Below are 24,744 nucleotides of genomic sequence, written 5' to 3'. Positions count from 1 at the left end.
GTCTTTCCATATGTTCTACCTAGTCAGCTTACATGCTCCTCATTGTATTTCCTCTGCTGAGCTTACAGGTTGCACATTCTGTTCTACATCATGAGCTAACTGGTCGTTCCATGTGTTCTACTTATTGGATTAACCTGTTTCTCTTTTTGTACTATCTAGTCAGGTAAGATGTTTCTTATTGTGTTCTACATAATAAGCAAATTTGTCGCTCCATGCGCTCTACTTGCTGAGTTTACATGATGTGTTTTCCTGTGTTCTACCTAATCAGCTTAAACGTCCCACATTGTGTCCCTTCTGCAAACCTGAGAGATTGCTTAATGAGGTATCTTGTCTATCCATGTGTACTACTTATTGATATAACCTGTTTCTCCTTGTGATCGTCTTAGTCAGCTTAGAAACTGCTCATTGTGTTCTACCTACATAACTAACAGGTTGCTAATTGTGTTCTACATACTTAGCTTACTGTTGCTCATTGTGTTCTACCTAGTCAGCTTACATGGTGTTCATTATTTTCTTTCTACTGAGCTTACATATTGTTTATTGTGCTCCTACAGAGCTAATGGGTCGCTCCATGTGCTCTATTTACTGATTTAACCTGTTTTGTCCAATGTTCCACCAAACCAGCTTTTGTGTTCTACGTAGTCATCTGGCATGCATCTCGTTGTGTTATACATACAAAGCTTTAAGTGCACTAATTGTGTTCTAAATAATGTGTTAACTGGTCGGTCATTGCGTTCTTCTTATTGAGTTAACCTGTTTCTCCTTATATTATACCTTGTCCGATTTCACGTTGATCATTGTATTTTACCTACTGAGGTTACATGCTGCTTGTTATGTACTACCCACTAAGCTCAACGGCCGTTTAATAAGCTTTACTAACTGAGTTTATCTGTTTCTCCTTACAAGTGTTCTACCTAGTCAGCTTACATGCTACATATTGACATATTGTGTTCTACATACTGAACTGGCATGTTTTCATTGTATTCTAAATTCTGAGCTTGCTTGGATGTTGCTAAGGTGTTCAACCTACTGAGCATACGGGGTGCTAATCCTACAGAGCTAATTGGTCGCTCAATGTTCTCTACTTGCTGAGTAAATCTGTTTCTTTTCCTTGCACTTTACCTAGTCTTATACATGTTGCTCATTGTGTTATTCCTTCTGAGCTTACAGGTTGATTATTATATTCTTCTTAATGAGTAATCTGGCCGCTCAATGTGAACTACTTTTTGAGTTAACCTGTTTTTCCTTGTGTTCTAATTATTCAGCACACAAGTTGCTCATTTTGTTTTACCTACTGGGCTCACTGATTGCTCATTGTATTCTACAAACTGACCTTATATGTTGCTCTTTGTGTTCTACCTACTGAGCGTACATGATGCTAATTTTGTTCTACCCACTGAGATAAATGTTTGCTTCATGCGCTCAACTAAGTGTGTTAGCATGTTTCTCAATATATTCTACCTAGTCAGCTTACAAGTCGCTTATTGCGTTCTACCTACTGAACTAACAGGTTGCTTATTATATTCAACCTACTGACCTTACAGGTTGCGCATTGTGTTCTACCTACCGGGTTAACTGGCCGCTTAATATGCTCTACTTAGTGGGCAACCTTCACAATGCTTTCTATCTAAAAAGCTTACAAGTTGTTCATTGTGTTCTGCCTACTGAGTAAACTTGTCGCTCCGTTTGTTTTACCTACTGAATTAACCTGTTTTACCTAGTCAGATTATATGTTGCTGATTGTGTTATATCTACCGAGCTTGCTTGTCACTTATTATGTTCAATCTGCTGAGCTTACATATTGTCCATTGTGTTCTACCTACTGAGTCTATGCTTTGCTTATTGTCTTCTAACTACTAAATTGATTGTTCGCTCCATGTGTTCTACATATTAAGCTGACCTGTTTGTACCAAACCAGTTACATGTTGCTTATTGAGTTGTACATATTCACCATACAAGTTGCACAATACCAATTGAGTTTGCATGATGCTCATTGTGTCCTACCTACTTAGTTAACTTGTCGCTCCTGGTTCTCTACTTATTGTGTTAACCTGTTTCTCCTTGTGTTCTACCTAGTCAGCTTACATGTTGCTCATTGTATTCTACGTTTTGAGCTAATTGATCGCTTTTTGTGCTCTTCATACTTACTGGTCGCTCAATGTGCACTACTTACTGCCTTAACCTTTGTTCTGCTTGTGCTCTACCTTGTCAGCTTACATGTCTGCTTTTATTTAGTATAGTTGACAATGTATTATGTTTCAATCAAACCAAGTCTACTATTATTTCCATAATATTGCTTGGATGCATTGTATGCTTTCAATTGGTCTCCTTATAGACTCATTTGCATTTATGTCTAGAAAATGTTCATGTACTACGATATAAACTTACATCAATATTCTAAAATATAATATAAACATAATGCAAACCTAAGAACACCTTTAAAAGCCGGAATACTATATAGATGTAGTTTATAAAATTCGCAAAATTAAACACATTCCTTACTTTAATCAGATACAGTGTAACTTCCGAAAACCGAACGGCCTCCGGACCAATCTAAAAGTTCGGTATTTGGAAGTTTCCTGAATTCAGAAGTTCTGAAGTTTGCCGGCAAAGTGGACATTATGCTCTAGATTTATGTTTTCTTACACGTTGAATGAAGGAGGTTATTATCCTTTTTAATTGTACAAATTTGTATATAGTGATTTATCAATTGATTTGATAATTATCAAATTAATATGTTACAAACATTAAGGATAATCAATTACGTATAATAAATTTCCTTTTTTTGTACATGTATAAAAGAATAATAGCATTTACTCAAACATTTTCCCCTTACATTTTACCATCTTTGAAGTCTCGAGTTCATCAATATTTAATTGATGTTAATAAAGCGATTAAAGTTGTTTAATCGATGTAACTTATCAATTAAAATTAATCTTTCTTTCTTTCATTCAAACATTACAAAAGTTTTCGACAAGAAAGACATTTAATAAATCATTTTTTATATATTGAAAACAAATTAAAGTAATCGCTGATTAATTCTTTACTTTTGCATCAAATGGTCATTGTGATTATAATGTGTATCAAAAAATCGCGTGCCGCTAATAGATAAACAAAAGAACGCTGATAACTTGCCACGGGTGTTTTTGAATTAAAACATGTTTAAAGACAGACCCGCAAATATTTTTGTGTTCGGTTCTCGGAAGTCAATATTAGTGTTAAAATATAAACGGTCCTTCAAAAATTGTCCGGTTTTCAGAATTCGGAAGTTCCGGTTTTCAGAAGTTAAAAATATATAGCAATAAGAAGGGAAAAAACGGGACTTTGAGTTTCGTGCGGTTTTCAAAGGTTTCCGGTTTTTAGAAGGTCCGGTTTTCAGAAGTTACACTGTATTTGTAAAATTTGTTAAAAAGCGAAAATCGAGAAGCACAGCACATGTTTGGTGATTGACCTCTCTACAGTTAATAGGTAGCTACGCTTTCCTATAAGACTCCTTGATGTTTTTCTCCTAAACCCTACAAAAGGAAGGAGTAAAATTTTCTCTTGTAGGTTTCTTCGTCGTGCTCTTAAAAGTTAGTCTCTTGGTGCTCTGACTTCAGGCAAGTTGTTGCGTACATTGGTGTAATTATTCCTTAGTTTACCATATTTTTATGTTTTACTTAGAAAGATCTGGTATTTTTTCATTAATGTTAGAGCCTTTCTCAGCGGGGAATGACTTTATTTACATTGTGTTGTCTAACTTGTTGATAATAGGGTAAGTGCAAGGTTGGCATGCCTAAACGCGTTTAAACCCGCCGTTTCCTTTATATGGGTTTCTGAACCTTTCAAGGCGATGCCGCTATTTTCAACTTGTTTTCCGTCCGTCTTGTATTTTGTGCTGTGTATGTTGTCTTGTTTGTTCTTAGCGTTTCTTTCCTCTTTTCTCCTCATTCCCCAAACATCCCCTCCCATTCTTTCCCTTGCATTTGTGCTCCCTTGCTTCGACATACCCTCCCCTTTAACTATGTGTAAATTATCGTGCCAACCTTAATTTTGGCTGCCGGATTCCTTAGGCGGTGTGCGGTGTAGTTTGTGTGTGTCTGTGTGTGCTTGTGCGTCTCTGTGTCTTGGTCGGTGTCCTACAGTGTTGTTATATTTTACTTGTCTGTTTAGCTATGTCTTCGTGTCATTATGGTAAACTTTTATGCCAGTATATTTCAAAATCCTCTCATGGATGGCAGTGTTGTAGACCGAACATGAAACAGACCCTGTTAATATTTGACCTCTTACTCTGAGATTAACCTTGGAGCTATGAGTCTCGGTCCAGAGCATGACACGTCATTCTATTACGATGAACATTTATGCCAAGCTATTTCAAAATCCTTTTATGGATGGCAGAGTTACAGCCCGGACAAGAATTTATACGGACGCACGGACGCACGTCCGGACGAACGAACGGACAAACAAACCGGGGAAATTAGCTATAAGCAAGTTTTACATTTTAAAGAAAAAATCTCAAAACCATGAGTTGTAATTTGTGGTCATCTTTCTTAAACAACTATAATTATCAGCTCATTTTGCAATATTAAACCAATAGGCCACTGTGAAAATCGTTAAAATGTAATGTTTACATTTTTCGCTCCCGCGCTACGCTGGTATGTCATTTTAATGTTATTTTTAAAACAGGAAGTAATTTGATCGGGTGCGTCATTGTACATGTATATTGATCTCCTAATATGCAAATACACTGACATCTTTAAGGTTGTTTGACAATATTAAACTCAGGAAAACGAGAAGGTCGAAAACCACAGGTCACACTACACAACAAAAATATGAGCTATGTAAGGCGCCTTCGAACGTGTATAAATCTGATCTATTATATATAGATATATTTTTCTACACGAATATACTTGGTTTATCTTCAGCATTGATAAGCGGAGACAACTATTATTTAAAACTCGAAGCAACTTTGAAAGAGTTTTCTTCCTTGTGTTTTGTTACAACAACAATAGCCATATTCAAAGATCGCAGGTACACATTAAAACTTCTTCGCTTTAATGTATACACATGCACACTGACTGCGCACATGTTTATATCAACAACAATGAACGTAACAATATAACACAAAACTCACATGTAGAAAGTTCTTTGGCTCCTATTTGCAAATTTGTTTTCCTACCACAGTTTTATCTTAATAATGTAAGTAATTCAAGATTTCAAAAAATGTAGTTTATTTGATTATATGGTTTATTTTAACGGTGGAATTTACTTTAGATAAAGTCCGCTGTACAATATAAATTATTGCAAAAACTATTTAAGATGGTAAACTCTTACCGAGGTTTTTTTAAAATAATGTTTTTTAAAGGAATGCTTAAAAGCGGTCGTCTCAGCAGATACATTAAAAGATAAAGATAGTTTACTTGCTTGGACACATTTTAAATGGTCGTTAGTTTCCAGTACACTAAACCAAATAATTGAAAATAAGATAAGATCGGGGACACCTTCCGTGGGTATCTTTTGTTTAAGGGCATTTTTGGTCCTTAGTACACTATACAATAAAAATGAAAATAAAAGAAGATAGTCAATTATTGCCTACTTTTTGGGGAAAGTATACTTTTGTCCGAGTACGCGCCATGGATATATATTTCAGTATTTCCCTATGGAAAAACAATGAATTAAATAGCGTGCAATTAGGTGAAGTGACGTAGAACTGCCACTTTAATGACGTCATATTCTATATAAAAATGCAAGGATCCATACACTCCCTTGGATAGGGATAGGGAAATCAGGTCTTACACAGGCAAGCATACATGTCAGCTCCTTAAACACTTACCGTGGACATCTTTTGCTTGAGGACATTTCATACATGGTCTTTAACATATTACTTGGACAATTCATTGAATGATCGTTGGTTTCTAAAATGAATATTCGTTTAGTACAATGCATTTGAGCACAGACAGTGGTCGCATGTACCATATTGACTGTAACTCGTTTCAATTTGTGGACCTATTCTACCGGATATCAATTCATTCCGAATAGTAGTCTTTTTCTCTCAGACTGATAAATTTTAATAAAACTGCTAAAACAAATATGTTTTCACCTTATACAAAATCATGCATCATCTGAGCTATTAATTTTGATATAACTTTTATATAGCTTTAAGCATCTTCTGCAGTTCGCATAAATAAACCTTTGATTAATAAATGGATAAATGCAATAAATAAAGTCTGAAAAGAAAATCCCTTAGAAGCACTGAGAATAAGGCAAACAGTAAAATTTGCAGACTCGGTTTGATTTTGTTCATGAGCAGCAATAAAAGCAAAATGGATGAATCTGGAATCTGTAAAATTGTAAAATCGCGAATATTTTTTTTCTAGAAATATGCGAAATATTTTGTACCAAAGTTAATGAGAAAATCAAAATCATAATTTCATATATCAAATTTTCTCTCCATTATATATAACCTTACTTATTATTTCTACATTTTGGACGTAGCAGTTTATGAATAGTTCATTGTTTTAGATTAGAGCATTTTTTACTTTTCACCATTCTGATCAGAAAACGGATATCTTATATGAATTGCAACCGGATAGGTCACATGACGTTATCCGCGTGAAGAACAGAGCAAACAATGGAGAACAGTTTGGACATATGTAATTTCAGGGTCGCACATTGTTAAACGAGAAAGTCTATGACAAAAATTTGTTTCACGTTATACGAGCTTTATGTCTTTCGGTCACAAAAACACATGAAAGTAAAGTTGTATGAGATCCATGCAGTATTAATTTCAAACCACATACAGGAACAGTTATGAAAAAAATGACCTTTTAGTAATTTCCTTACATATAATTCTCACTGAGAATCTGTGGGGTATATAGGGTTCACAGGTACAAAGTTTTCAACGTAATCACTTCTGCCATGTTTCATGCGTTTAACACGCACTTGACGATGTGATTGCGGAATGGCACTCAGTAAAGTGTTCTCTGTTGTGATTCGGGGATAACGACCAAAAACTTCCGAAATATCATACCGGAATACGGAATGATGTTAATCTGTCATTTTAACATTTTTATCAATACAGTAACATCTTTAACTCATCCTACATACAAAAGTAACAGTTTTTCACGCACACAAGATGAAACTAAATAATTAATAATTGTATCATTTTGTTTCTGATCTGAAGTTCAGATACATCTGTACATGTCGCAGTTTTTGCAGAATCAATATTAAACTTTGTTCCTTTTCACAAATAGTTTGCATTTTTATATATTTATTATATACGTAAATGTAACTAAATATTTACACTAAATTAGAAGTAAATGACACATTTTATAGATATTGTTAATAAAAAGTCTTCTATATTATAATAGTTATAATAGGTTTAGTGTTTTTTGAGCTGTCTTTGGTAAATACAGAGTAAAATGTTGTCTCGGATATATATGTGTGATCTCTGGAGAAGCTGTCTTTGGTAAATACAGAGTAAAATGTTGTCTCTGATATATACGTGTAATCTCTGGAGAAGCTGTCTTTGGTAAACACAGAGTTAAATGTTGTATCTGATATATACGTGTAATCTCTGGAGAAGCTGTCTTTGGTAAACACAGAGTAAAATGTTGTCTGTGATATATACGTGTAATCTCTGGAAAAGCTGTCTTTGGTAAACACAGAGTTAAAAGTTGTCTCGGATATATACGTGTAATCTCTGGAGTAGCTGTCTTTGGTAAATACAGAGTTAAAAGTTGTCTTGGATATATACGTGTAATCTCTGTAGAAGCTGTCTTTGGTAAATACAGAGTAAAATGTTGTCTCTGATATATACGTGTAATCTCTGGAGAAGCTGTCTTTGGTAAACACAGAGTAAAATGTTGTCTCTGATATATACGTGTAATCACTGGAGAAGCTGTCTTTGGTAAATGCAGAGTAAAATGTTGTCTCGGATATATAAGTGTAATCTCTGGAGAACTGTCTTTGGTAAATACAGAGTAAAATGTTGTCTCTGATATATACGTGTTATCTCTGGAGAAGCTGTCTTTGGTAAATACAGAGTAAACTGTTGTCCCGGATATATACGTGTAATCTCTGGAGAAGCTGTCTTTGGTAAATACAGAGTAAACTGTTGTCTCGGATATATACGTGTAATCTCTGGAGAAGCTGTCTTTGGTAAATACAGAGTAAAATGTTGTCTCTGATATATACGTGTAATCTCTGGAGAAGCTGTCTTTGGTAAATACAGAGTAAAATGTTGTCACGGATATAAAAGTGTGATCTCTGGAGAAGCTGTCTTAGCTAAATACAGAGTAAAATGTTGTCTCTGATATATACGTGTAATCTCTAAAGAAGCTGTCTTTGGTAAATACAGACTTAAAAGTTGTCTCGGATATATAGGTGTGATCTCTGGAGAAGCTGTCTATGGTAAATACAGAGTAAAATGTTGTCTCTGATATATACGTGTAATCTCTGGAGAAGCTGTCTTTGGTAAATACAGAGTTAAAAGTTGTCTCGGATATATACGTGTACACTCTGGAGAAGCTGTCTTTGGTAAATACAGAGTTAAAAGTTATCTTGGATATATACGTGTAATCTCTGGAGAAGCTGTCTTTGGTAAATACAGAGTAAAATGTTATCTCTGATATATACTTGTGATCTCTGGAGAAGCTGTCTTTGGTAAATACAGAGTAAAATGTTATCTCTGATATATACTTGTGATCTCTGGAGAAGCTGTCTTTGGTAAATACAGAGTAAAATGTTATCTCTGATATATACTTGTGATCTCTGGAGAAGCTGTCTTTGGTAAATACAGAGTAAAATGTTATCTCTGATATATACATGTGATCTCTGGAGAAGCTGTCTTTGGTAAATACAGAGTAAAATGTTGTCTCGGATATATAAGTGTGATCTCTGGATAAGATGTCTTTCGTAAATACAGAGTAAAATGTTGTCACGGATATATACGTGTAATCTCTGGAGAAGCTGTCTTTGGTAATTACAGAGTTAAAAGTTGTATCGGATATATACGTGTAATCTCTGGAGAAGCTGTCTTTGGTAAATACAGAGTAAAATGTTGTCACGTATATATACGTGTGATCTCTGTAGAAACTGTCTTTGGTAAAAAACGAGTAAAATGTTGTCTCGGATATATACGTGTAATCTCTAAAGAAGCTTTCTTTCGTAAATTCAGACTTAAATGTTGTCTCGGATATATACGTGTGATATCTGGAGAAGCTGTCTTTGGTAAATACAGAGTAAAATGTTGTCTCGGATATATACGTGTAATCTCTGGAGAAGCTGTCTTTGGTAAATACAGAGTTAAAAGTTGTCTCTGATATATACGTGTAATCTCTGGAGAAGCTGTCTTTGGTAAATACAGAGTAAAATGTTGTCTCGGATATATACGTGTGATCTCTGGAAAAGCTGTCTTTGGTAAATACAGAGTAAATTGATGTCTCTGATATATACGTGTAATCTCTGGAGAAGCTGTCTTTGGTAAATACAGAGTAAAATGTTGTCTCTGATATATACGGGAAATCTCTGGAGAAGCCGTCTTTGGTAAATACAGAGTAAAATGTTGTCTCTGATATATACGTGTGATCTCTGGAGAAGCTGTCTATGGTAAACACAGAGTTAAATGTTGTATCTGATATATACGTGTAATCTCTGGAGAAGCTGTCTTTGGTAAAGACAGAGTAAAATGTTGTCTCTGATATATACGTGTAATCTCTGGAAAAGCTGTCTTTGGTAAACACAGAGTTAAAAGTTGTCTCGGATATATACGTGTAATCTCTGGAGTAGCTGTCTTTGGTAAATACAGAGTTAAAACTTGTCTCGGATATATACGTGTAATCTCTGGAGAAGCTGTCTTTGGTAAATACAGAGTAAACTGTTGTCTCGGATATATACGTGTAATCTCTGGAGAAGCTGTCTTTGGTAAATACAGAGTAAAATGTTGTCTCGGATATATACGTGTAATCTCTGGAGAAGCTGTCTTTGGTAAATACAGACTAAAATGTTGTCTCTGATATATACGTGTAATCTCTGGAGAAGCTGTCTTTGGTAAATACAGAGTAAAATGTTGTCACGGATATATAAGTTTGATCTCTGGAGAAGCTGTCTTTGGTAAATACAGAGTAAAATGTTGTCTCGGATATATACGTGTAATGTCTTGAGTAGCTGTCTTTGGTAAATACAGAGTTTAAATATGTCTCGTATATATACGTGTAATCTCTGAAGAAGCTGTGTTTGGTAAATACAGAGTAAAATGCTGTCTCTGATATTTACGTGTAATCTCTGGAGTAGCTGTCTTTGGTAAATACAGAGTAAAAAGTTTTCTCGGATATATACGTGTAATCTCTGGAGAAGCTGTCTTTGGTAAAAACAGAGTATAATGTTGTCTCTGATATATACTTATGATCTCTGGAGAAGCTGTCTTTGGTAAATACAGAGTAAAACGTTGTTTCGGATATATACGTGTAAACTCTGGAGAAGCTGTCTTTGGTAAATACAGAGTTAAAAGTTGTCTCGGATATATACGTGTAATTTCTGGAGAAGCTGTCTTTTGTAAATACAGAGTAAAATGTTGTCTCTGATATATACGTGTAATCTCTGGAGAAGCTGTCTTTGGTAAATACAGAGTAAAATGTTGTTTCGGATATATACGTGTAATCTCTGGAGAAGCTGTCTTTCGTAAATACAGAGTTAAAAGTTGTCTCGCATATATACATGTAATTTCTGGAGAAGCTGTCTTTGGTAAATACAGAGTTAAAAGTTGTATCGGATATATACGTGTAATCTCTGGAGAAGCTGTCTTTCGTAAATACAGAGTAAAATGTTGTCACGGATATATACGTGTGATCTCTGGAGAAGCTGTCTTTGGTAAATACAGAGTAAAATGTTGTCTCGCATATATATGTGTAATCTCTAAAGAAGCTGTCTTTGGTAAATTCAGACTTAAATGTTGTCTCGGATATATATACGTGTGATCTCTGGAGAAGCTGTCTTTGGTAAATACAGAGTAAAATGTTGTCTCTGATATATACGTGTAATCTCTGGAGAAGCTGTCTTTGGTAAATACAGAGTAAAATGTTGACTCTGATATATACGTGTGATCTCTGGAGAAGCTGTTTTTGGTAAATACAGAGTAAAATGTTGTCTCTTATATATACGTGTAATCTCTGGAGAAGCTGTCTTTGGTAAATACTGAGTAAAATGTTGTCTCTGATATATACGTGTAATCTCTAAAGAAGCTGTCTTTGGTAAATACAGAGTCAAAAGTTGTCTCTGATATATACGTGTTATCTCTGGAGAAGCTGTGTTTGGTAAATACAGAGTAAAAAGTTGTCTCTGATATATACGTGTGATCTCTGGAGAAATTGTCTTTGGTAAATACAGAGTAAAATGTTGTCTCTGATATATACGTGTGATCTCTGGAGAAGCTGTCTTTGGTAAATACAGAGTAAAATGTTGTCTCTGATATATACGTGTGATCTCTGGAGAAGCTGTCTTAGCAGCCACCCGTAAGCAAGCATTGCCTTAAGTAGCCAGTAAGCTAGCTTCCCAAATTTAATATGTATTTAAATATCAGCTTTACTTATTTAAAAGCAGTCTTAGGCAGCCAAATTGGCTGCTCCCTTAGGTGTCTGCTTAAAACAGGAATGACTGTATAGTACAGTAAAATTACTGTACTACATCTAGAGAACGACATTCTTGGGATGACTGAAATTTGTTCTCGTAATAGAGGCTAGTACTGTAATAAGTAATTTACAAAGTATAGCTGTCTACCTGGGAAGAAAACAGCAGCCTCTTAAGTGAGGCATATGTGCCGTTAACAGAAGTTATATCATAACGCTTATAGATCTTGAAGTTATTTTTCATACATTAAAAGAAAGAATATCTCAAAGTGTTTGTTATCTCCTGTTTTAAAGCTCGTTGAAATCATTATTATGTATCTATAGTAATAATGTAAAAAGAAAGGAATAAATCTTTTGATTTGCATCGATCTTCATCTATATTAAATTACACACTTTCACTTCTTGTTTTGCTTTTTGTATACAGCTAATTAATGCAAAATATGTTAACATGATATCATATATAGGTAAATTTGAAGGTCTTGCCTCAAGGACTGTTTAGTGTGAGTGCGAAATAAATCTGGTCATTAATGAGGGCCCTAAATAATCTAAAACGTACGGACGAGCGGACGGACGCACGAACGAACGGACAAACAGACCGGGGGCATAAGCTGTGTGTCCATAAGAATAAGAATTACGTTTTAAAAAGAAATTCAATAGTAAGGTTTTAGATTTGTGGTCATCTTCCTTTACCAGCTATGACTAATAGCTCAGTTTATGCAACTTTAAACGAATAGGCTACCATGTATATAAAACGTTAAATAACTGTGTTTACATTTTTCGCTCCAGTGCTACTATGGTATTTCATTTTAATGTTATCTTTAAAACAGGAAGTAAATATAGTAGTATGCGTCATCGTGTCTATATGATTTACTGTTTGGAAATCTTGTTTGAACCCATTTTAAACATTGTTATCACGGCTGAAATAACAAAAATCTAGGCAAAATAATTGCTTTACTTAATATTATTTCATACATTTTTGTTAATGATAGCCTGTAAATAAAATCAGTATTTCAACTGAGCTGAATGTATCATATTGAGCATATAACTGCTAATGATTAAACCGATATATTCATTTAGATAATCGTCAAAAAACTAGTAGTTCGACATACCGTAAAATGTTTCACCAAAACAATGAAATATCTCGCCCATTTTATAAAATACACCATCGATACAATTTAACTAAAACATTTAACACATTTTAAGTTCTTCCAACATCAGTTTGTGTATTATTATTATTATGATTGATCTTCACATTTTACATTAGACAATATTACGATTTCAATGTATTTGTGTTATCAAGAAGAAATCTTTGTACTTAAATACAAATGTTGTTGCCCATCGGTCAATAGGGACCAATATGTGCACGATAAGGTGCATTGTCTGTTGAGAAAGTCAGCCTTTGAATTACGTTCGTATTGTGCACTTTCATTCTGGTGCATCAGCTCAAGTGTACATGTTCACGATTTCCTTTCACACACCCTATAGCGTGATACCACGACACCACAAAGACAACATGACACTGGATCGGACAACGTAAAACTTTTTCGAAATTGTTTTCGTTTCGCGGTAAGTATTTTCAATTTTTTTATACACAATATGTAACAGTGAAAACAAGACTCCTGTCGGGTTTCGAGAGGCATCTAAAGGAATGTTTCCTTAATTTAAAAAAAATCACCAAAATAATCACACAAATGGCTAATCCACAGCCAGATTTTCATTGCGTTTGATACTGATCTGAGGATTTTTTCTCTTTTCTGAAGGTACATGTTTGATATTACCTTCAATAAAATTCCCAACATCATCCTATCTCGTCATAAATCCCGGCGAAATCTCCATTACTTCCGAAAATACGAGATGTTCAATTCGGATGGGAAGGCCACAAATGTTCTGTCTGACACTAAATGATTCGCAAGGAAGGTTGTTACTGACAATCGAAAGTTCTGATTATAAAATGTTCTGTCAGACACCATCATTTGATAATACGTTTGTTTGCCTTTATTTTGTTCGGTGTACAGTATTTTATAAAACTTACGCGTTTTCGGGTGAAAAGTTGAATTCATTTTTATGATAAAGATTTAGGTTATATCGCAGCTAATTCGGTCGAAAATGTTAGATCATGGTGTAGTTGAAAGAAGTACCCCTAAAAATCCCTAAATTCTTCAGTTTTCGGGGTGGGGGAGGGGGCGAGCTACTGCACGTAAAATGGGCGCTTTTTTCATTCGTCAGAATGAATTGTCTGTAAAATAAGACAGGTTTAATGTTGAATTTAGCGGGTATATTACAAATGATTACTAGGCAACGAATGCCGGATCGTTAACAGCACCACGCAATCCGTTTACTGGCGGCGTTTCACCACAAAACAGTCAACACCACTTTTTCTTGTAATATTTGACAGGTTATAATTTGTTTATAATTTGTAGTTTACAAATGGCATATAGCCTTCTACCATGTGTCTACAGGTTGCTGTCCCCGCCCGCTCCTCGGGCGGGGCGTATGTTCTCCGTGACTATTTGATAAACGGCATTGTGTCTGCAATCATTAGTCCTCCGTCTCTGATTCGTGTGGGGAAGTTGGCAGTTACTTGCGGAGAACAGGTTTGTATTGGTACAGAATCCAGGAACACTGGTTAGGTTTACTGCCCGCCGTTACCTGACTGAAATACTGTTGGAAAACGGCGTTAAACCCAAAACAAACAAAAACAACAACAGTTAAATACTGACCCTGACTACACTAACAATCCTATCAACCTGACAGTCCTATCTATGTTCTTATATTCGTTATATGACCAAAACATGACATCTTACGTTCTCTTTTGGATAATACACTAAAATCGCACATGTCAATTATCTTTAATGCCACCTAAAACACGTCTGGATATTCGCACATTTGAATAAATATAAACGAGTTACATTCTTTTGAAATACAAGGTTATCGAATCTCTATGTAGTCGCGCATGCGTAGAAACATAGCTACGTCTTTGTTTTTGTTTCTCGCCATGGCGGAAATGAGTCCTGGATAGTAGAACATTTTGAGGTAAAATATATAACTATTATGTTTTTAAACTCAATTGTGCTTATATCTGTGTAAGGTAATCAAGAATTAAAGTTAAAAATCAAATTAGGAAGAAAACGTCATGTATAAATTTATTAATAAATGCAGACTAATGAACAACGCTGTTGGTTACTATGCCGTTTATTTGAAGGCGCATGCGCTCTGTACAGCTAGCAACCGCCCTCTCCCATCTAGTTATTATCATTTTGTGACAATCCACACAAAGTCATAATTAAATTACGAATAATATTCAGGTCTGACACTAATTAAACGATTTTTATCGCAGGATTTATTATCCAGGTTGTATTTTAGAAATAAATTTGAATATTAATGTCTTTCCGGAGGAGCTGCGTTTATATTTGGACCGTCTGCACCACTCATAGAAACTGATCTTTAATTAAAACACATTTTCCCTAGTCGATGTAGGTATAAACAGTGGTCATTCATACGTACCTACATAATTGAAAAAAAGTCATCATTTATGTATAACTATTAGAAGATTCATTTCAAATATTGCCGTATTTTATACTTTTCTTGTGACTCGAATGATATCTAGTCAAAAGTATATACAAGGGGCACGGTCCTTTCTATTGTCTGTATATCAAAAATGTAAATTCGCCTATTAGAAAGACAACAATTACACCTAGCTAAAGCTGTTGTCCAGCTATTTAAAGTATCTCAGGATTTTTTTTATTAAAAGTATTTAATGGAACGACAACAGTTACAATTTCCCCTGCCCCAGTTTCAGAAGAAATAACACAAAGTCCAGGCAGTTTAACCATAAGTAGGGCATGTGTCGATATGAAATAAAATCATAGATTATATTTAAATATCATGGCGAAAACTATGAGTATGATATCAATCAACAAAATCTCCTTTAACGTTTCTTCATATACTTCATTGTACACATTATCATTTATACATTTACCATTTTACACAATAATTTTTAAACATTAAATTCCGAGACATGTTAGAGTTATATAGATTAAACTGTGTTTTATATAGTTTACTACAAACCCCAAAAAATGTAATGTGTTTCATAAACAGCAAATGTCTTTTATAGACAAAAAATATGTTTCCACAAATTGTTTCTGCAGCAACTCACTGAATTGCTGTCTTTCCCTTTTTATTTACAGCTACTGACATATATGTTTTCTTTTTTCGAGAACAAAACACATGACACATTATAATGTTTGAAAAGACCGGCTAAACAGCAACTATATGCATACATCAAAATAGTTATTATAACGCGTCGGAGAAAAGGCTGCCTTTTAGTCATTATGAAGCAGTAACAATCCAGGTAAAAAGTAAACTTTTCCATGTGAGATTAGGACAATTTAATAATCGAAATAAATGTTTTCAAGTTCCTTAATGTTTTTATTGTTATATAAAACATAGATAGAGCAGCTAGCCACATGCTGAAAATGCATGATTGCATAGGTAGACAAGTATTGTTTTAATACTGCACATAAACAGTCATAAGAGAAAGGGTACAAGCCCTACATGGGTCATGACTAAATACCTGCGTATATGACACCAGCACTAGACCTGTTTACATGATACCAAATTTGAGAAAGTGAGTATTATACCCATATATGCTGTAGTAGATTTTCATTATGCTTGTCTTTTATACATGTATTTGGTTTATATATTTAAGCATTAATTATTTTCTATAACAACATGTAGACAAAATGTACATCTTCAATATAATTATTATGTAATATCTCATATTGTCTTAGATGGCAGTGCCCGACCTTTTCTAATTGTCAGTTAAATATAAATTTTAAGTGCGAACATATGCATTAAAGGCTTTGGAGACTTCAAATGAAACCGAGAGATCAATAAAGGCTATGATTTCAAGGTGATTTTATGATTTTTATGAATTTGCGATAATTAGTAACTGTATATATTATTCAAACTGAGAGCGGTGTCAAACCACATCATATTCATAACATTAAGGCATAGTTTCTACACTTAAATTTAAACTAAATAGCTATCTGATAATTTTGTACAAAATCTTGCCCGACAATAAAACCTCGTGCCTTATTTTTGCTGGCAAATTCAAACTCACTTATGGCATTAATTATTTTTAAAAATGTTAAAAGCCTTGGTTGCATTAATAGTTCGTTTTCTCAATGTTCCTTTCATTCTCTTTTTTACTGTTTTCTTATGTTCGACATCATTATACATTATACATTGAATGAAAAGCAGCGTTCCTTAGTAAAGTGAAAATATTTGCACTGGGCTAGGGTATTCAAATTTTATGGAAGGACATACATAAAATATATGTTTTAGGTTTATACGTGTCTGTGCGTTATAATGTATCTTCACGTTTTATATCAGAAAATAGCATAATGCAGTCTTAAGGAAATGTTGTACTTATTATGAATGTTGTTAGTAGCATGATATATTTGCCCTCTGTCCAAGTGTTTCAATTTGTGCTTAATTGGATTCTTATCTTCTGAATAAGTCACCCTTTAAATGACATTGTCGTTCTGCCTGGCGAAGAAATCATAAGTTTTGGACATCACCTCACCAGGATGCTGATGCAAAAACAGAAATGCAAATTGACGTGGTCAATATGACGTTAATAATCTGATTGTAAGAAAATGTGTAAGAAATCTGCTTTCAACACCCCTATCATTACCAAACCCAAATGCATAACACGATAACACGCCCCGACCCCGACCCCGACCCCCACCCCCACCCCCGTCAAATCGATCCCGCTCAAATACACAATTATCAGCAAAACTTTCACCTCAACGGCGGAGAACGCGTACCCTGCCATCAGTAAAAGCAGGATTAAAATAGAAATCACCGTTAAACAACGCTCGAACCCATTAGACACGTTGAGTCAGAGCCGTCAAAGGTTACACGCATTAATATTCTAACTTAGGTTCAACAATATTACCTTTATCGGGTTTGTGTTCGTCATCAAGGGGTGTAGACATGACTGTAAATGTTAAATCTGATGTTCGCGAATGATTGATCGTTAACTCTTTCCTGCTATTTCTGTCATTTAATTGTGTTTTGTTCCAAGATCACGCCAGCACAACTTCATCGCGTGACGGTTTTAATCTATTTTTGATAGTTATGCAATATTTTGCGTTTAACTCAGAAGCCATGCAAACATCACAGGAATATCAATTTTGGTAATATGCTGTCACTATTTATCGCGACGATTCCTTTTAGGTTGACCCGTTAATCTGCATGGTCTCCTATATTAAGATGTTTTGGCTTGAACCGAGATGATATTTGGACTTTTCTGTTTTCATTGTTATTACTATCTGTCTTTCTTGGGCGTTCTATTGCTTTCAGTTTGAAAAAATATGCTCATACACGTCGCTTCTCGTTCTATATTTATCAGTGTTTACAAAAGTCATTAATCAGAACAATTTAAAAAAGTGCAAGTGAATAGTGCAAAAACTCGAATGATAATTTTCATTACGCAGTTACGAAAACAAGCTAGAAACGTATCAACCATCAGGTTTATGTAAATATATAATACTATTACAGCATTTTACGTTCCGTTGACACATTTTCAAGCAACTCACAACAGGTGGGTGTGTACAATACGTAGTGTCTTTGAATATAACCTTTCATTTATAGTATTTATATAAACTGTTTTTGTTGAGGTTATTCATAGTACAATTGCTCAGTTATATATACGGTTTCAAACATATCCAATTACATGTGACAAAAGAAAAACTTCTGAAGATCTTGTTTAAACATAAACATCTGATCATATTTACTTGCTCTCTTAATTATCATTCAATGCGACCTCTACTTCGTTTGACAATTTTCAAATCTGAATCATGATAATAATGAATTACATTCTTTTGAAATACAAGGCTACTTAATCTCAATATACACGCGCATGCGTAGAAACATAGTAACATATCTGTGTTTTCGTCATGGCGGAAATGAGCCCAGGATAGTGCAATATTTTGAGGTAAACTATATAAAGATTGTGATTTTAGAACTCAGTTTCACTAACTATATTTATGTCAGAAGATAATCTATAGTTGCAACATAATACATGTTGAGTGTTAAAGGTCAAATATTTAAGGACGTTAGACTTCTTTTATATAATCATCAATGAATTTAGACGATTTAAGATTGCCGTTGGTTGTTATTTTGTTCGAACGCGCATGCGCTTTTTATGGCTGGCAACAGCCTTTTCCTGTCCAGATATAGATAAACAGTAACAGTAAAAGCATTCCGTGAAAACCCACATATAATCATAATCAAATTACGAGTTGTATTCAGTATTGCTACTATTTGTTTAGATCATGATCGCAGATTTCTTTTTCCAGAATGCTTTGTTTAGTGATAAATATCTTACGTTATGTCATAACAGACAAGCTGCTTGAAATTCATATTTTTGCCGTCCGTACCATTCTTAGAAATAGACCTATTTTCAAAATGAACAGGATCTATTTAAAGCACGTGCAAATATAAAGAGAGATTATTGCTTAGTATATATCGACATTTTTTTTTAAAAAAAAGTCACATTTTTTATGTCTTTATATTTGTCAGAAGATCTATTTCAAAAATTGCCGTATTTAATACTTTTCTCCTTAATACTTCAATAATATTTAGTCTAGAATGTGTTTAAAGGTCGCGTTTTAGTCTAAAATTGTTAATTTTGTCTCAAATGTGTTTCATACACTTCAAATGTGTTTCATGCTTTTTATACGCTGCAAATGCATTTCTTAAACTACGAATGTGTTGCATACATTATAAATGTTTTTATACACTACAAATGTGTTTAAAAACTACAAATGTGTTTATTATACTGCAAATGTGTTTCACATGCTGCAAGTGTGTTTTACTAAGTCAAATATGTTTCATACGCTACACATGTGTTTCATAAACTACAAGAATGTGTTTTATAGACTCAAATGTGGTTTTATACACTGCTAAGGCGTTTCCTACACTACAAATGTGTGATATAAGCACTGAATATAACAATACTATTTACCGAGCGGTCATATGAAAAAGTTTAATCTTTCTATGAAAGGTGTACGTCGGACTTGAGCCGATTTTGGCCCCCACCAAAATGATGATAAAGTATATACTTTTTCTTACCTAAATGCATGTATTTTCCAAAAATAAACATTAAAATCTGCAAGGACAATTGTTTATGGAAAATTTAATGTTTGCATTATGTGCTGTTTTGAAAGAAAGCATTAGCGTATCTTGGGGGTATACTTAAATAAATTGGAAAAACAAAATAATAAATGATTACTGTTACAAATGTTTAATTAAAATATTACTGTAAGCCCATCAGGCTATTTAAACATGTATAACCCGATAACAGAATTGTCATAGAAACGGTTCTAACTAAGGGAAATAACTCTTTGGAATCCTGAAACTAAAAATGTCTTAAAAGACAATATTTTGTTGTTTTATTTTTGTTAACGTTTCAAAGTATGATTTAAAATTATGTACAGAGGAATAATTCTTGGTCTGGTATATTTGTGAATAAAAAAGGTGTACTTTTACTGTTAGTTGCCATGGCAACATGGCTAAAATTTAGCATTTTTAAACTATTTTGCAAGGTATGTCTTCAATATTTAGATATTTGGACATTTATGGGCTGATCACTATTACAATTGACAATTCACAATGCTCCTGTAAAGAAAGCGGAAAATAGCCTTTCAGTTGCCATGGTAACAGGTCATTTGGTAATCAGTTTAATAATGTTTCCGTAGGATAAGTAAGTTTTCATCATTTGTTGTCACAACTTAATTATAAAGATAAAACTGTTAGCAGTGATAAAATGGATTTAAATTCACTCACTATATTTTGCATGCGAAAAAGGTATAAAAATATTTCATTGCCATGGCAACAGAAGTGAAAATTTAGGTTTCAAAAGTTAAGGTACTATTACTGGAGAAAAATAAGTAGAAAGTGCACAATTTCGAAGAGAGCCAATTTAAGAGCTGGTCTCATAACAATGGCAACAGAAAGAAAAGAGACAAAATTATATGTCTCCCATGATGGCCTGTCAGTGGTGACTGGGCATGTAACTCACATTTATTTTCAGTATGGTTTGAATTTCAACTTTGACCTATGTGCCAGATTATTATAGTGGTCATCTACAGCACAGTATGTCAAAGTGTTCTCTAGTTTATAAAACCTGAATCACTGTTTATCTAATTGTTACTGTGACCTTTATCTTTGATCTACTGACCTCATATTATTCATCTGTTACATTTAAAGCCTTCTATGTGGTGGACAATACAGTCATCGCGGTACACATTCACAAGGGTGATACTGACCTTGAATTTATCAACTATTTTAGTGGAAAACCCCATGTGCGGGGGCGTTTTCGATCTAGTTGACATAGGTCAAAATAAGTGAGAATTCTGTGCGCGTTGTGAATTTGTACACGTGGAGCTGTATTGTTTATTCACTAATGTGATTTTTAATAAGTGTCGTAACAGTTGTTTAATTAAATGAAAATAAATAAAATGGACATACATGTATATTATTCATGGCGGGATAGATATACAACTGCGGTAAGTTATTTCTAAGTGTTATACTAGAATCTATGTGTCTAATATTCATTGATACATAGTACATCTTGTTACATATTTGTGGTACTGGAAAATTTCGGGCTACAGATAAAATATGGTATGACTTCTCCTGAATTAAAAAGCCATAAAGTGACATAAATAGAGATTGTAATATTGCCACATGACGGGCTGGGGGAGAAGCATCACATTTGCTAGGGCAGAAGCGGAAGGGTATGCCGTACTTTAGCTGCACCCTTTAAAATATGATCACTTGTTAAAAAAAAAGACATTATTCGTTTAGAAAAAAATGCAACATTTTTCAGTAAAGTTGGGGATGCTGAGTTCATTAGTTCAATACATTTTAGTGCATTTGGTCTATTATGATATTTACTTGGGATCAGTCTTCTCCTGGCCAGACAGAAGAACGGGTATTTAAACATATAATGATATTCGTCGGCAATATCATTCTGATTACATAGGATGCATTTTCGTTGATCATGTTCTACAAAGGACTGACGCCATCTTCCAGTTTCAACCGGCAATCGGAAACCTGAAGTGACTGCAGCATTAGCTAGGACCTATTTTAAATGTCATTAGCACGCACCTTCCATTGACGTCACTCAAAACAACATGGACGTGGTAACGTCACAAGACCAATGTAGTCACATAAGAGTGTCGCCGAAACAAAAGTGCCAAGGAAATTGGTATTGCCTTACAAACTTGCTGTTAATGCTCTCTTTCATTTTTTAAAGTAGCAAGATGGGTAAATGAATTTAAGAATGGCAGATATACAGTGAAAGACCACCAGCGTGCTGGACGTTATATCGGTGCAACGGATACATTGAATATATTAAGCGTGAGATTATTATTGGAAACAGACAGATGACTTACATGTGAAGAGATAGCCCAGAAAGTGTATATTAGTGTTGGCTCTGTTCATTCGAATTCACAGAAAAGGGTAAAATGCGCAAGGTGTCATCGCGACGGGTACCCCCTCAGGCAGAACGTCGCTTAACAATCGCTACAAATTTTGTTTTGCGCTTTAATGTAGAAGGAAAAAACATTCGTTCCAAAATTGTAGCAGTAGATGAGACATGGATATGATCTTACGAGCCTGAAATGAGACGTCAATCAGCAGATTTGCATACTAAAAATGGAAAATCAAGCAACTGATGATATTTATTCGTATGCGATATTCATGGAGTTCTGAAAAGTCACAAGATTCAGGTTGATCCAACTATTAACAGAGCACACCAAATAGAGTGTTTTGAAAATGCTTGAGAATAATAGTGCTTAAAAAGCGCACAGAACTTTTAAAAGCCGGACCAATCACACTTCATGACTAATAATAGCTGTCATGTGTTTACGAATCGGATAAAAATATCCGTCCCGAGGGCACCTGCACATTGGGCGGTATTGAGGCTTGCCGAACACAAAGCGCGCGAAGTTAATGTCCGAAAGCAGAAGTGACGTCATGATGTTTTGCGTTATGCACAATAACAAAGTTCCACTTTAGTGTTATCGTTTGCATCGTAACATTAAGTTTTTACGGTAAATTAACGTATTTTGAATCGAGAAATATACTATAAGGAACAGAGAGAAACTATATAGGTACCTGCTTTTTTCGTATTTTACATAAACAAGATATTATCAGTGCATGAACCACTAGTTGTCATTAACAGCACGAGAGCCATCTGCCTTGGGGGTGCCAGATGTGTTTTGCCGGCATGGGTAAAATTACCGAAAACGCCAGTCCGATGTGCAAGAAAACGCAGTCCCACACACCTCTCATAGCGTGACGCCACTGATTGCGGATTATGAGTGGAAAACGCCTGATCATCCACCATATTCACCTGACATTAGCCCCTGTGACTACGAGTTATTCCCGAGGCTAAATTAGAATATAACGGGAATTCGATTTGCTGACTTAAATGAAGCTGAAACTGCCGTGGCCTAGCTGCCCAGCAACGGGAATGGAATATCTACTGAAAAGATAGAAGTTTTTGAAAGAACACTAAAACGCACTTGTCAATAGTCGTTCAATGCGACCTCAAATTCGTTTTCTATTTGCCAATTTGAATCATTATAAATGAATTATACTCTTTTGAAATACAAGGTTATTGAATCTCTATGTACTCGCACATGCGTAGAAACACAGCTACGTCTTTGTGGAAATGAGTCCTGGATAGTACAACATTTTGAGGTAAAATATGTATTAATCTTTTTAAACACAATTTTACTTATATCTATGTCAGATGATAATGAATAGTTGCAATATACAAACGCTGCCTGTTAAAGTTTAAAGTCAAATTTGGAAGAAGACTTCTTGTATAATATTATCAATGAATGTAGTCGAATGAACAACGCCGTTGGTTACCATGTTTTTTATTTGAAGGAGCATGCGCTGTGTACGGCTGGCAACCGCTTCATTCAATCCAGTTATACGAGATATCGTAGATATAAATAAATAATAATTCCGTGCGATTCACATAAAGTCATTATTAAATTATGATTTATTTATTCAGTTCTGACACCTAAACACAAGATCGCAGAATTAATTATCCAGGTTGTATTTTAGAAATAAATATAATGTCTTACCCGAGGAGCTGCGTTTATATAAGGACTGTCCGTACCAGTCAAAGAAACAGGCCTTTTATTGAAATTCATTTTCTATAGTCGATGTAGATATAAACAGGGATCATTACTATGTACCTACATATTTTAAAAATTCATCGTGTTTATAGCTGTCAAAAGATTCATTCAAATATCACCCAAGTAATTATTAATTAGTAATTATTTTAGGTTTGCTGCTGAGCGCAAGTTATTACGTTATTACTACGCAATTGTGACTAACTGATACCTATGTTGACCATAACATTGGACCTTTTTGTTATTTTGAGTACTAAAGAATATACAAGTTGTGAATGACCTTTGACCTATGATGACAAAATTGTACTCAAAAGTATATCTAAATCTAATTTATCGAACATCAGCCTCATTTATAGTAATAAAATTAAGGTCAGTAATAATTATCTGAAGGGAAATATCTAATGTTTTCTTAATATGATTATTTAACTCGATAGGATATGCCATGTGCAGAAACCAACAATGGATAATTAACAGCATTATTTAACCAACTGGAATTCAACAAAAATAAATATCATGGCGTATCAACATGTACAGAATGTGAAATGTCTTTTGATTCAAGTGTTTGCCTTCACCTGAATTTGACCAGATGAACATCAATATGGCTTGAAATTTTAATATTGGTTAATCTTTCACACCGTTCACCCTGTAATTATTGTATAATAAAGAGTGAACCTTTTTGCTGAAAAAATTAAATCAAAGTTTTATTTTTGATTACATAGAAAGCTGTTTAGTCGAACACAAGTGCACAAGCGCGAAATTATACAATTCCGTTGCTAAGGATAATATATCAAAATATAGATGATGCATAAACACTCTAAATAGCTAGTCTTCTTTATTCTGTATGGCACTGAGAAACTTTAAATGTCTGTAGCATTAGCCAGGACCCATTTTGTATTTCTTTAACTTATATTTTCTTG

General features: G+C 34.4%; 1 protein-coding gene across 2 annotated transcripts in view; it reads left to right on the top strand.

Annotated features, from left to right (window-relative positions):
- The window catches only part of LOC128549107 (uncharacterized), a 463,895-nt gene that overhangs the window by 336,587 nt on the left and 102,564 nt on the right, over positions 1–24,744 (top strand). Inside the window, exon 1 of one of the 2 annotated variants that reach the window (XM_053525362.1) lies at positions 14,554–14,636. The exons of the other annotated variant lie outside the window; for it this stretch is intronic. The gene's annotated coding sequence lies outside the window, so the exon portion shown is untranslated. Of the gene's footprint in view, positions 1–14,553; positions 14,637–24,744 lie in introns of those variants that run through there. 2 annotated transcript variants of the gene reach the window in all.

This window comes from Mercenaria mercenaria, chromosome 15 (genome assembly GCF_021730395.1).
Source record: "Mercenaria mercenaria strain notata chromosome 15, MADL_Memer_1, whole genome shotgun sequence".
Classification (NCBI taxonomy): Eukaryota; Metazoa; Mollusca; class Bivalvia; order Venerida; family Veneridae; genus Mercenaria; species Mercenaria mercenaria.
The sequence above is the reverse complement of the archived record's forward strand: the minus strand, read 5'-3'. Positions and strand labels throughout refer to the sequence as shown.